The sequence below is a fragment of the Leptonychotes weddellii genome, chromosome 14 (genome assembly GCF_054177405.1).
Source record: "Leptonychotes weddellii isolate Sample4059 chromosome 14, ASM5417740v2, whole genome shotgun sequence".
In the NCBI taxonomy this organism is placed as follows: domain Eukaryota; kingdom Metazoa; phylum Chordata; class Mammalia; order Carnivora; family Phocidae; genus Leptonychotes; species Leptonychotes weddellii.
This window is the reverse complement of record NC_138382.1, coordinates 7375840-7386027: the sequence shown is the minus strand read 5'-3', so window position 1 is coordinate 7386027 and position 10188 is coordinate 7375840. Positions and strand designations below refer to the sequence as shown.

The 10188-nt window shown below is 40.9% G+C and overlaps 1 long non-coding RNA gene across 1 annotated transcript in view; it reads right to left on the bottom strand.

Annotated features, from left to right (window-relative positions):
• Positions 1 to 1329: 1329 nt before the first annotated feature.
• The window catches only part of LOC115942033 (uncharacterized), a 56266-nt gene continuing 47407 nt past the window's right edge, over positions 1330 to 10188 (bottom strand). The window contains exons 13-15 of the long non-coding RNA XR_014139922.1: positions 7771 to 7836; positions 2382 to 7184; positions 1330 to 1413 (exon numbers count right to left, since the gene is read on the bottom strand). This is a non-coding gene — a long non-coding RNA (uncharacterized LOC115942033). The remainder of the gene's footprint in view (positions 1414 to 2381; positions 7185 to 7770; positions 7837 to 10188) is intronic.

Sequence of the window (10188 nt, the reverse complement as noted above, 5' to 3'; positions counted from 1 at the left end):
CTTCAGTGTCTGCTTTTCATAAGAGGAATCTACCAGATTTGCATGTAATATGCAGAATTCAGTGTGCTGCTTCCATGTGAGGTCTCAGGATTTTTCTTAGTTCTGGACAATTCATAGCCATTTCACGCAAAGCACTGCCCTATTCCCATTTTCACTTTCTGAAATCCCATTACAGCTAAATTCAAACTTCTAATTTAATCCTCCATATCTCCAAACCTGTCTTTTTGATTTCATTGTTGTTTATCTCTCTCTGCCACACTCTGGGTAATTTCCTTAGACATATCCTCCATGTCATCACTTCTCTTTAACTTTGCCATTGTGCCCTCAAAGCTGGTCATAGCTGAATTTTATTCACAATGTTTCATTTTGAATTGTTCTACTGCATTGTCATAACTGCCAATTCTTTTCCATTTTTCTTTTTTCTTTTCATGAGGGCTTTTTATTTCTCCCTTTATCTCTTTCATGATTGTGAATTTACTTAAATTTATATTCGTCCCACATGTATCTGTCGACTCTCCCATTTTGTGGACCGCTTCCTGGATTTGTGCTTTGTGAGCATTTTTTCAGTTAGGATATAGCTCCCTGGGGAATGCTTGGGTACTTTAAGACGTGTAATCCTTCAGAGGAGTCTTACATTTGATTCTTCGGTGAAGTCCAGATGTTTCACTGGTCAGAAATATTTATGGTATATTATATATTAATATATATTAATATCTTCATTTGGGGTACCTCTGCTATGAGGAGGGTCTAAAATTTGGATGCTACACCTATGCATAGCACAGATTTTCTTTAAATTGCCATTTATTGTGGAAAATTTTCCTCACCCAGATATCTGATCAGTGAGAAATTTGCCAGTAGCTTTAGTGAGTAAATAATGCTTTATGGTCCCTTAACAGAGTGGAAGCCGGTCTTCCTTGGTCCTAGCTTTATAAGCGAATTTCAGTTCCAACTTCTTACCTTCCTTAGGCCCAAGGGCCATGTGTAAAAAAAAAAAAACTCCAGGCCCTAGTTGTTAGGTCCTATGGTCATGTCTGATGTCCTCTGTTCTGGCCTGACCTCCTGTACTTACACACTGATTATGAGGTTCTTCTTTTTTTTTTTTTTAATTCTTATGTTAATCCCCATACATTACATCATTAGTTTTAGATGAAGTGTTCCATGATTCATCGTTTGTGCATAACACCCAGTGCTCCATGCAGAATGTGCCCTCCTCAATACCCACCACCAGGCTAACCCATCTTCCCACCCCCCTCCCCTCTAGAACCCTCAGTTTGTTTCTCAGAGTCCATCGTCTCTCATGGTTCGTCTACCCTCCTATTTCCCCCGCTTATGAGGTTCTTCTTTATTTTTGGCACATAAGAGTTTCGTCTCTCTGTTTCTCAGTCTCCATCTCTCTCTCGCTTTCTTCCTTCCCTATATGTAAAATAGTTTCATTAGATTTTATCCAGCATTTTCATGTGTCTGTAGCACACAGATGTTAGGAAAGCAGCATTAAGTACATGGAATTAGAAAGCATTATCAGTCAGGTTTGGAGACCCCCCAACAGGTGCAGTAGAGGATACACGGCTTGAAAACTGGAACCAGAGTTGGAACTGTGGCTTCACCCCTTTCTGAGTAAGTTGGCCTGAGTCATTTAACCCCTCTCTAAGCTTTAGTTTTCTCAGCAGGAAAATAGGGATAATACTACTAGTGATCTGCCTTAGATGTTCCTCCTTAATGCTCTAAATTCCCTCCTGTTTAAATTGATGCCATTTTCTCCACCCTCCATTCCTACAAAAGCTGGGGAAAACTGCAAGTTTCTCATTCAATATTTTCCTTTAAAAAACAGCTAATGGATGTAGTGGTTGACTGAATGATCTTACTACTTTTCCTTTCACCAATGTATTTCCACATACCAATGGACTGAGGAAAACTCTGGTTCAAAAAAAGAACCTAAATTGGAAAGAAATGATGAATTCCATTTGCTACAAGTTTGCAAGGGGATGAGAGAGGAGTGGACTTTCCTCCCCCTTCTTGCCACGCTCTCTCTCTCTCTCTCTCCCTGGAGTGCAAATGAGTGAAACCGTATATTGGTTTAGAGGTTCTGCTTGGGTAAAAGTTTAAGAGCCAATAAATCTGTCAGAGTAGATCTCAGGCTGAGCCAAGGTGAATAGCCTCACGGTAATTTTTCCAGAGCCTCAGGGTACCAGGCAGAACAAGCAGAGAGGTCACCGGATGCTGGCTCATCCCCTGCTCGGGAGCTGAGACATCAGCCCACGGGAATGTGAGGAGCTTTTCCCAAAAAGTTTGTGTTTACTGTGTGGTAATATCCCTTGTCACACAGCAGAGCAGTCAGATTTTAAAAGCAATTAGAGAAGAAAACAGAGGCACATAAAACTCGCAGGTCCTCTCAGTGAATCTGGTGGTTTGCAGGCTCCAGGTGAACATTACTATTCATTGTGGAAGGCAGTTTGGTGGTATCACTTGAGACACTTTCAGCTTTTCACTTAGAGAAATGTATGCTGTGGACAAACACAAAAGCACTAGGTGGTCCATGGTGGCTTATTTTTTCTGTATTGTGCACTTCATTTTGAATAATGAAAAATTTAGGAGAGATTATAAAAATTGTACCAGGATACATTATACAATGGAATGTTCTATAGGTACTCTCTAGACTCATTTGGAAAGGTGCCTAAGAGTATGACCTTTGGAGCCAGACTGTGTGAATGTGACACTGAGCAAACAGCTGCTCGTTCCTGTGACTCAGTTCGCTCACACATACAAGCAGGATAACAGTAATACTTGAACCCTAGGGTTATTGTGAGCATCAAAATGAGTTAATCTATAAAGGGCTTATAATAATGTCAGACTCATTGTCAAGTACTAAGCTATTATGGTAAGTATTATTGTTAATAACTCAAAATAGCAAGCTGAGGTTAACTGCTTGGGTCTGGGCATGACACTTGTGAGGTTTGAGGAGAGAGCGAACTTTCAGTTTTCATTTTATACCATTTGGATTGGTTACTGTGTACACAACACTTTCATTAAGAAAAATCATTATTCAAAAGCATACAGGATAGGAAGACTGTTGTTCTGAAAGTTTGGCTTTTAACCAGGATTTTAAACAATCATATTCACTGATGGCCATATATTTAATGCATTAGGAACTGATTCCTGTGAGCAATCCCTTACATTTAATCCCCTACATCTGTAGTACATTTTACAATCAGCAAAATGTTTTTATATTCATGAGTTCATTTAATCCAGCTAACTGGATTATTTATGAATTCACTTAATCCCTGTGAAGTGAATTTTCATATGTATTATTCCAAATAGATGGGTGGGAGAGAGTGAGAGTGGATTGTTGTTTTATTTTTTTTTTAAAGATTTTTTATTTATTTATTTGAGAGAGAGAGAATGAGAGACAGAGAGCACGAGAGGGAAGAGGGCAGAGGGAGAAGCAGACCCCCTGCTGAGCAGGGAGCCCGATGTGGGACTCGATCCCAGGACCCCGAGATCATGACCTGAGCCGAAGGCAGTCGCATAACCAACTGAGCCACCCAGGCGCCCTGGATTGTTGTTTTAATTTTCCTCTGCTCATGGCAGAGCTGGGCAGGCAACGAAATTGAAGCTTAGAGTGTTAAGGGCTTACTTAAGATCCGATAGCTCCTGGGTAACAGAAATAGATGAAAAGCCCAGTTTCCCCAGGCAAAGCTCCTTCCACCAAACCATGATTACCCTGTGGATTGACAATTCTACCCCATGCATGAACACTATTAAGTATCTGGTTTGGCAAAAAGGTGGGTTTCTAGTGGCTCAACGGGAAAGAATAGCTGAAAAGAAAGTTCTCAAAGTTCATAAACCAAGCTTGTTTAGGAAGCTTCAAGAAGCTCAGGATAAAGATGACCAGTGACAGAACACATAGTTGGCTTCTGGGCATAGAACCCTCAAGTGGGATCATGCTGGGAAGGTAAAACCCTAGAATAAGAAAAAACTGCTCAAAGTGGTGGAACCAACAGTATAATTAAAAATAGTAGCTATGGGATGTAGTAGAGGTCATTAAGATAATGAACACATTTAAAGCAATAGGCCAAATAGCCTGCTATCTACGTGATCTGTGGCAAGTTGCTCTTCTCTCTGGTTTTCTCACTTCTAAAGTGCCTTTAATCCATCTAAGTTGAATGAGATTGATAAGGTCATTGCTCTCAAGGAATTTACATTCTGGCAGGGGCAATAAACAGACAATAACATATAAAATATAGGAGATAGTGGTAAGTGTTATCCACAGAATTAAAATAGGCTGATGGGAAAGATGAGTGAGTACCCTAGGTGGGTGCCCAGGGAAGGATTCTCTGAGGAGGTGACATTTTAGATGAGAATACAGGAAAGACTGAGCCATGTGTGAATCACAGAGAAACTCATTCGAGGCAGAAGAGCTAGTGTGAAGACTCTAGAGAGGGAATGAGCTTGGAGTTGTGAGGAACCAGCCGGAGCACGGATGGTGTTTTAGTCATAGAGACTTTTGAAAGATTTTAAACCAATTTATGATCTGATCTACTTCATGGTTCAAACAAGTTTACTGTCATTACTATGTGCAAGACTGGATGCAAAATGCCAGGTAAGAAGCCAGTGTGGTAGTTCAGAAGAAATATGATGTCTTTGTCTAAGGCTAGAATCACAGAAATGCATAGAACTGGACAGATTCAAGGTGTTTGCTGGAGTAGAATCAATAGTGTGTAGATAAATGGCTTTTGTGAGTTGAGTGAAAGAGAAGGCTCGAGGACAACTGTCAGATTTGCAGCTTGAACAAGTGGCTGGATGTTGGCGCCATTTTCCAAAATGGGAAGAAAGAGGAATATAAGGGGTAGTTAGTGTGTGGGCAGATAGCTGTGGCTCAAAAGTTCTGTATTGGTCATGGCAAGCATGTGAAAATGTTAAGCCGGCAACTAGAGTCAGGAGTCCTAGGGATACAACATAGTTAATGATAAATATCTGGGGGTGATCAGCATAAAACTATGGGCTGGATGGAATCCCCTAAAGAGATTTAGTAGAGGAGAGAAGGGGTGAGTATAGGATCCCAAAGCAGTCTTACATCAGAGGTCAAGTTGAGTACACGGACCAAGGGAGAATGGAAAGAGTGTGATGGGAGATAGAAACGAAATCAGAAGAATGTGGTATCTAGGGAAGCTTCAAGAAGCAGAAAACAACCCAAGGTAAGGCCAGGAAATAAAGAATTTGATTCCATGTAAAAGAAATCATGTTTAAGCATCCAGGTATCTACAACGATTATGTTTCTACAGCACTTAAGGGCTTGGGAAGGAGCCCTTAACCATAAGTTTGCCAAGAGGTCTAGAGAGTTCCATTGAAAGGCAATAGACAGGACTTCCAATACATATGAAATCTGAAGGACACTCATCAGGAAGATAAACAAACATGCAGTTTTAATCAGAGTCACTGCAACAAGGAGATTAATGTACTTCAAGATAAATGTAATCTTAATAAGTGGAATGGATCTAAATGTAATTAATTATTACACACTATAAGGAAATAAGAATTATATGTAACATAGAAGTATTAGAGTTTTTCACTCCATCATTGATGTTTGGGTTTGTGGCACAAATTGAATAGTAATTCTTTTTGATAGAACTATCTTCATTTAGGAAAACTGTAAAGCTGATTAGGGGTAGAAGGAACACTCGGAGAACATGGGTCAGCATCAACCAAACTGCTCTACATTAAAATGTCTAAGAATTTAGTAGTGGGGAAAGAAAAGGAGAAGTCAGTGCTAAGCCACATGGCAGGGAGGTGGAGTCCGAGTTGCAGAAATAGCAGAAGGGTTTTTAGGAACGCCCACATCTAACACTGAATTTCAATATAATGCTACACAAATAAATACCTCATGTGCTTAAATAAAAACCTGTATGGACATTTAGAAACTTCACACAGATCTTCCAAGCAGCGTTTATTCACCCAACTGTTAAAATCTTAAAGCTGAGGATTACTTGACATTTGAAGAAAGCCTCTAACATAAAAGGAAGAAAGGAAACTCAGAAGAAAAGTTTGATTAAACTGTAGTTAATGACCTCAGAGAGATAAGCTATTTATTCTGCAAACAAGGTCAGGATGCTATTAAGCAGACATTATTATTAAGATAAGAAAGGGTTCTTATAAATGTAAATAGAAGAGCTAAAATTATAGAGGAATCCAGAAGGCCCAATACCCTACAAAATAGGGTTTGGAAGAGAAAAATGTCAAGAGAAATATTACAAGGACATTTTTTGGGCCTGAAGTACATGTATGTCCAGGCTGAAAAGGCCTCCTGAGCACCATGCATGAGAGAAGACCCACCACCATTTTAAGTTTCAATAACGGGAAAAAACAGTTCACACACAAATGATCGAGAGTAAGAATGGCCATGAGCGCTGTACCCAGTGCTATCTAGACAGAATGCAAATTTTTTTTTTTTTTTTTTTTATACTTAAGACCTAAACAGTCTGAGAAGCCTTCTAAAGGATGGCTCCCCACAAAGCTCTAAGGTAAACCAAGAAAGAAGGAATGCTATCCAGAAAACCAGGAATCCACCCCGGAGGGAGAGAAGGAAATCCCCTGGAGGAGTATGACCAGTGGGCGTAGGGGTAGAAAGCACGCAATCCAGGCGAAACCAGATGACCGGGGACATACAGCAGAAAAAGCTTTCCAGAAAGTTTCCAAGGAATTATCTGGTAGATTTTTACATCAAGGGCTGTGTTGCTTGGGAGAGGAGCTGCAGGAGCCCAGCGGCCCTGCTTCAAGTACTGACCCTGCCATTTAGGACCCCACCATGCTAGTCAATTACCCTCCATGCTTCACATTTCCCAATTATGAGATGGATCATAATGTACATACCTCACTGAGTTCCTGTGAAAAATAAGTCAGTTACTATACTTAATGTGTTAAAAAAACAAAAAACAGTGCCTTGAATATTACGCTTCTGGAGGCACTGGAAAGACTTACCATGTATGGAGAAAACTAAAGGCATTTTTTTTTTTAAAAAAAAGAGACCAGGGCGCCTGGGTGGTTCAGTCGTTAAGCGTCTGCCTTCGGCTCAGTTCATGATCCCAGGGTCCTGGGATCGAATCCCGCATCGGGCTCCCTCCTTGGCGGGAAGCCTGCTTCTCCCTCTCCCACTCCCGCTGCTTGTGTTCCTGCTCTCACTATCTCTGTCTCTGTCAAATAAATAAATTAAAAAAATCTTTAAAAAAACAAAAACAAAAACAAATTCTCAGCTCTACCGAAAGCAATAACTGGACAAGAAGGGAAACATGGTAATAGGGTCCTTGGCTCAACAGTGACTATTCCATTGTCATATAATACAAATATTGTATTGGATGGAGGAATGGTAAACAGATATACAAGACATAACTTTATGTACCATAATAGAATGTGAACAGAGGTAGCATTCTATTTAGACTATGGAAATAAATATTAAAATGAAGGGCTAAATACGTCTACATTACTCCTCAAAGCACAGGATGTGATTAACTATGGCCATTTGGTACCATAAATGAATAAATTTTTAAAAATTTTTTTAAAAGGAAACACAGAAGGACCAGGTGGTTTTATAGTTTCTGACAGGGGCCTCAAGGTTAGGGTCCATGGCACTAAACACTATGAGTTTGCACTGTTGGGGAACAATCCAAGAGAAAAGCTACCCTCTGCGAGCATTTCATTCCACAGTCCCAGGACATGAGTCTCTCACCCTGGAAAAGCCTTTTTTTTCTATCTGGTAAGGGGCCTGCTGAGGCAACTTACCCTTTTTCTTTTTGATCTCCACTGCCTAGGACCTGGGTTAAGTTTGGCTTGATCCTACAGCCCCTCCTTTAAAAAAAATAGTAATAAATTTTGGTTAGAAATCTTCTTTTCTTTTTTTTTTTTTTAGAAATCTTATTTTCTAAAAGTCATGACAAATGATATTTAAAGGCATATGACTGACATAGGGATAAATATCCCTGTCATGCTCTGAAATTAAATAGATAAAAGGCACTGTGCCAAAGAACAGCCTGCAGAATGAGCGAGAAGGCATACAGGTTGTCCACACAAGGATAAAGTTTAAGTGAGACCTGATTTTGTCTGAGCTCCATCTGATGTTTCAAAGCCAAGGCAAGCTCTGAGTGCCCTAATTGCAGCCCCCAGGTATCCAAGCTGGCTGGTACTTTTCTATCTCAGTGACCATCCCAGGGGCTTCCTTCCATCCCTGGCTAGGCTGCTTTGTGGTACTCAGCCCCCACACTGTCTTTAAGGGTTGAATAAAACCGCAAGACTAGCCAGCACGGAGGAATTCCCTTTATTAGGCATTTTCCTGTCTGGAGGACAGGTGTGTTTGGATTTCAATGACCAAACTGAAATTTCTACAGCTGAGCCAAAGACTGCTGCTCCAGAAACCCAGAGGGAGACCTGGGGGGTCTTGTGTTACGTATTGTATCTTGGCAACACTTCTTGGTGCTGCTGACCCATAGCAGAGGCCCTGCTTCTTTGTGATGGGCCTTGACGCAATCATATTTCCAGCTGTGTCAAGAAGAAACCATGTGATAAAGGGGTAAGGAGCCCTTGCTTGGGTCATAGAAACACCAAGGCACCCCCTGAGAATGAAATCCCACTCAAAATATGTGAACACACATTTTATGGCATCCTCAGGAAGTAAGGATTTTTTTAAGAAACAAAATCCGTACAGATAATTTTTTTTTTTAGACCATCTGAAATTCTGAGTAAGCAGCCTTGGATGTATAATACCCATGGATTTTGGCACTTTCAACAATATGCAGGAGGTCTGAGATTTGGTTTTTAATTCCTTCAAGCATTTCCCTATAAAACTGATGCATGCCAGCCATTTTTTGTAGAAAGAATTTTAGTTTACTTTCTCACCTTTTCTTTCCTAGAGGCTAGTGCTATGGTTAAAAAAAAAAAAAAAAAAAAAAGAGAGATTGAGGATGGAAACAAATACTTATGAATTGCCCCTTATGTGGGCAAGTTACTATTCCAGCACGATGCCCAGCACAGAATCAGTTTTAAACATGAAGAGACTGGAGTGCAGTTGAAAATGTCTAAAATCACAAGGCTAATGAGCAGTAGAGATGAGATTAAAATGAGGTTCCCCTGAATCTGAAATTGATGCTCTTTCCATTATACCATGTTCCCTCTCATAAATCCAAGCACAGAGCTTTGTTTTCTCTTCTGCGCTGCCGCTCACAAAGATGTTGCAATCCATCTATTCATGGAAGTCATGTAAGACAGTCCTGTAATTTCCAACTGTGAGAGTGAATGCACTTATCTCTATTTATCAGTTAAGGCTCCTGCTGTGACATGTTTCTCTATCTTGCCAAGTATTTAAAAATCTCCATTATGCATTGCTTCTCACCTTGCCCGGTGAAAGTTGGCAAGCACTGTTATCCTCACTTAATAACTCCAGTTACCCAGGGAATAGCCTGGATTAGAAGCGATGATACCCAAAGCTCATGGATAAGCACTCTGAGTCTCCTGTCTAGACTCAATGAATAATTCAGAGGTTTATTTGGTGGAAATCCAGTTAGGAGTCTGGCAGATAGGATGGCAGAGCTGTTCCATACAGGACACTATTCCTGCCTCGGTTTCCTCCTAGCTCTCTGACTGCGTCTCCTTAGGGGCAATCTAATTCCCCCATCCTTTAAGAGTTGGTGTAACACAAGGTTCTGGTCCCAGCTCCCTCCTTGGTTATTCTCTTTGTTCATTCAGCCAAAAATTATGGGAGCTCCCATTACTTGTGCATGTCAACTGCCTGTTGGCATCCAGGTCTATTTCTGGCTCTTTCCCTGTTCTGCTCTACATTTTAGGCTCCCTTGCCCTCTAGCGTCTGGTTACTTTCAATTTACGGGTGGTATAATGTAAAATTGGAGGGGGGAGAAGGAAAAACCAGATGCTGCTTCCATTCTCTCTCCCGCATTTCCTGGGGAACTTCGGGTCCTGGACCCCAACTGGTGACCTCTCCAGGCAGCCCCCCTAATGTGGTTCTAGCTCCTGCCAGACAATGCGCTCCCTTCCTCTACTGTCCCTCCTTAGGGTGATGGCAGCTTCCAGGTGTTAGTGATCTGTGGGTTACCTCATTGCTTCCTGTATGGCTTTCCAGCTTTTCTATACCCTTCTGTATTAAATCCCATTGGCTTGGAAAAGGTAGAGGACTGTTTTCCTGGCTCTATC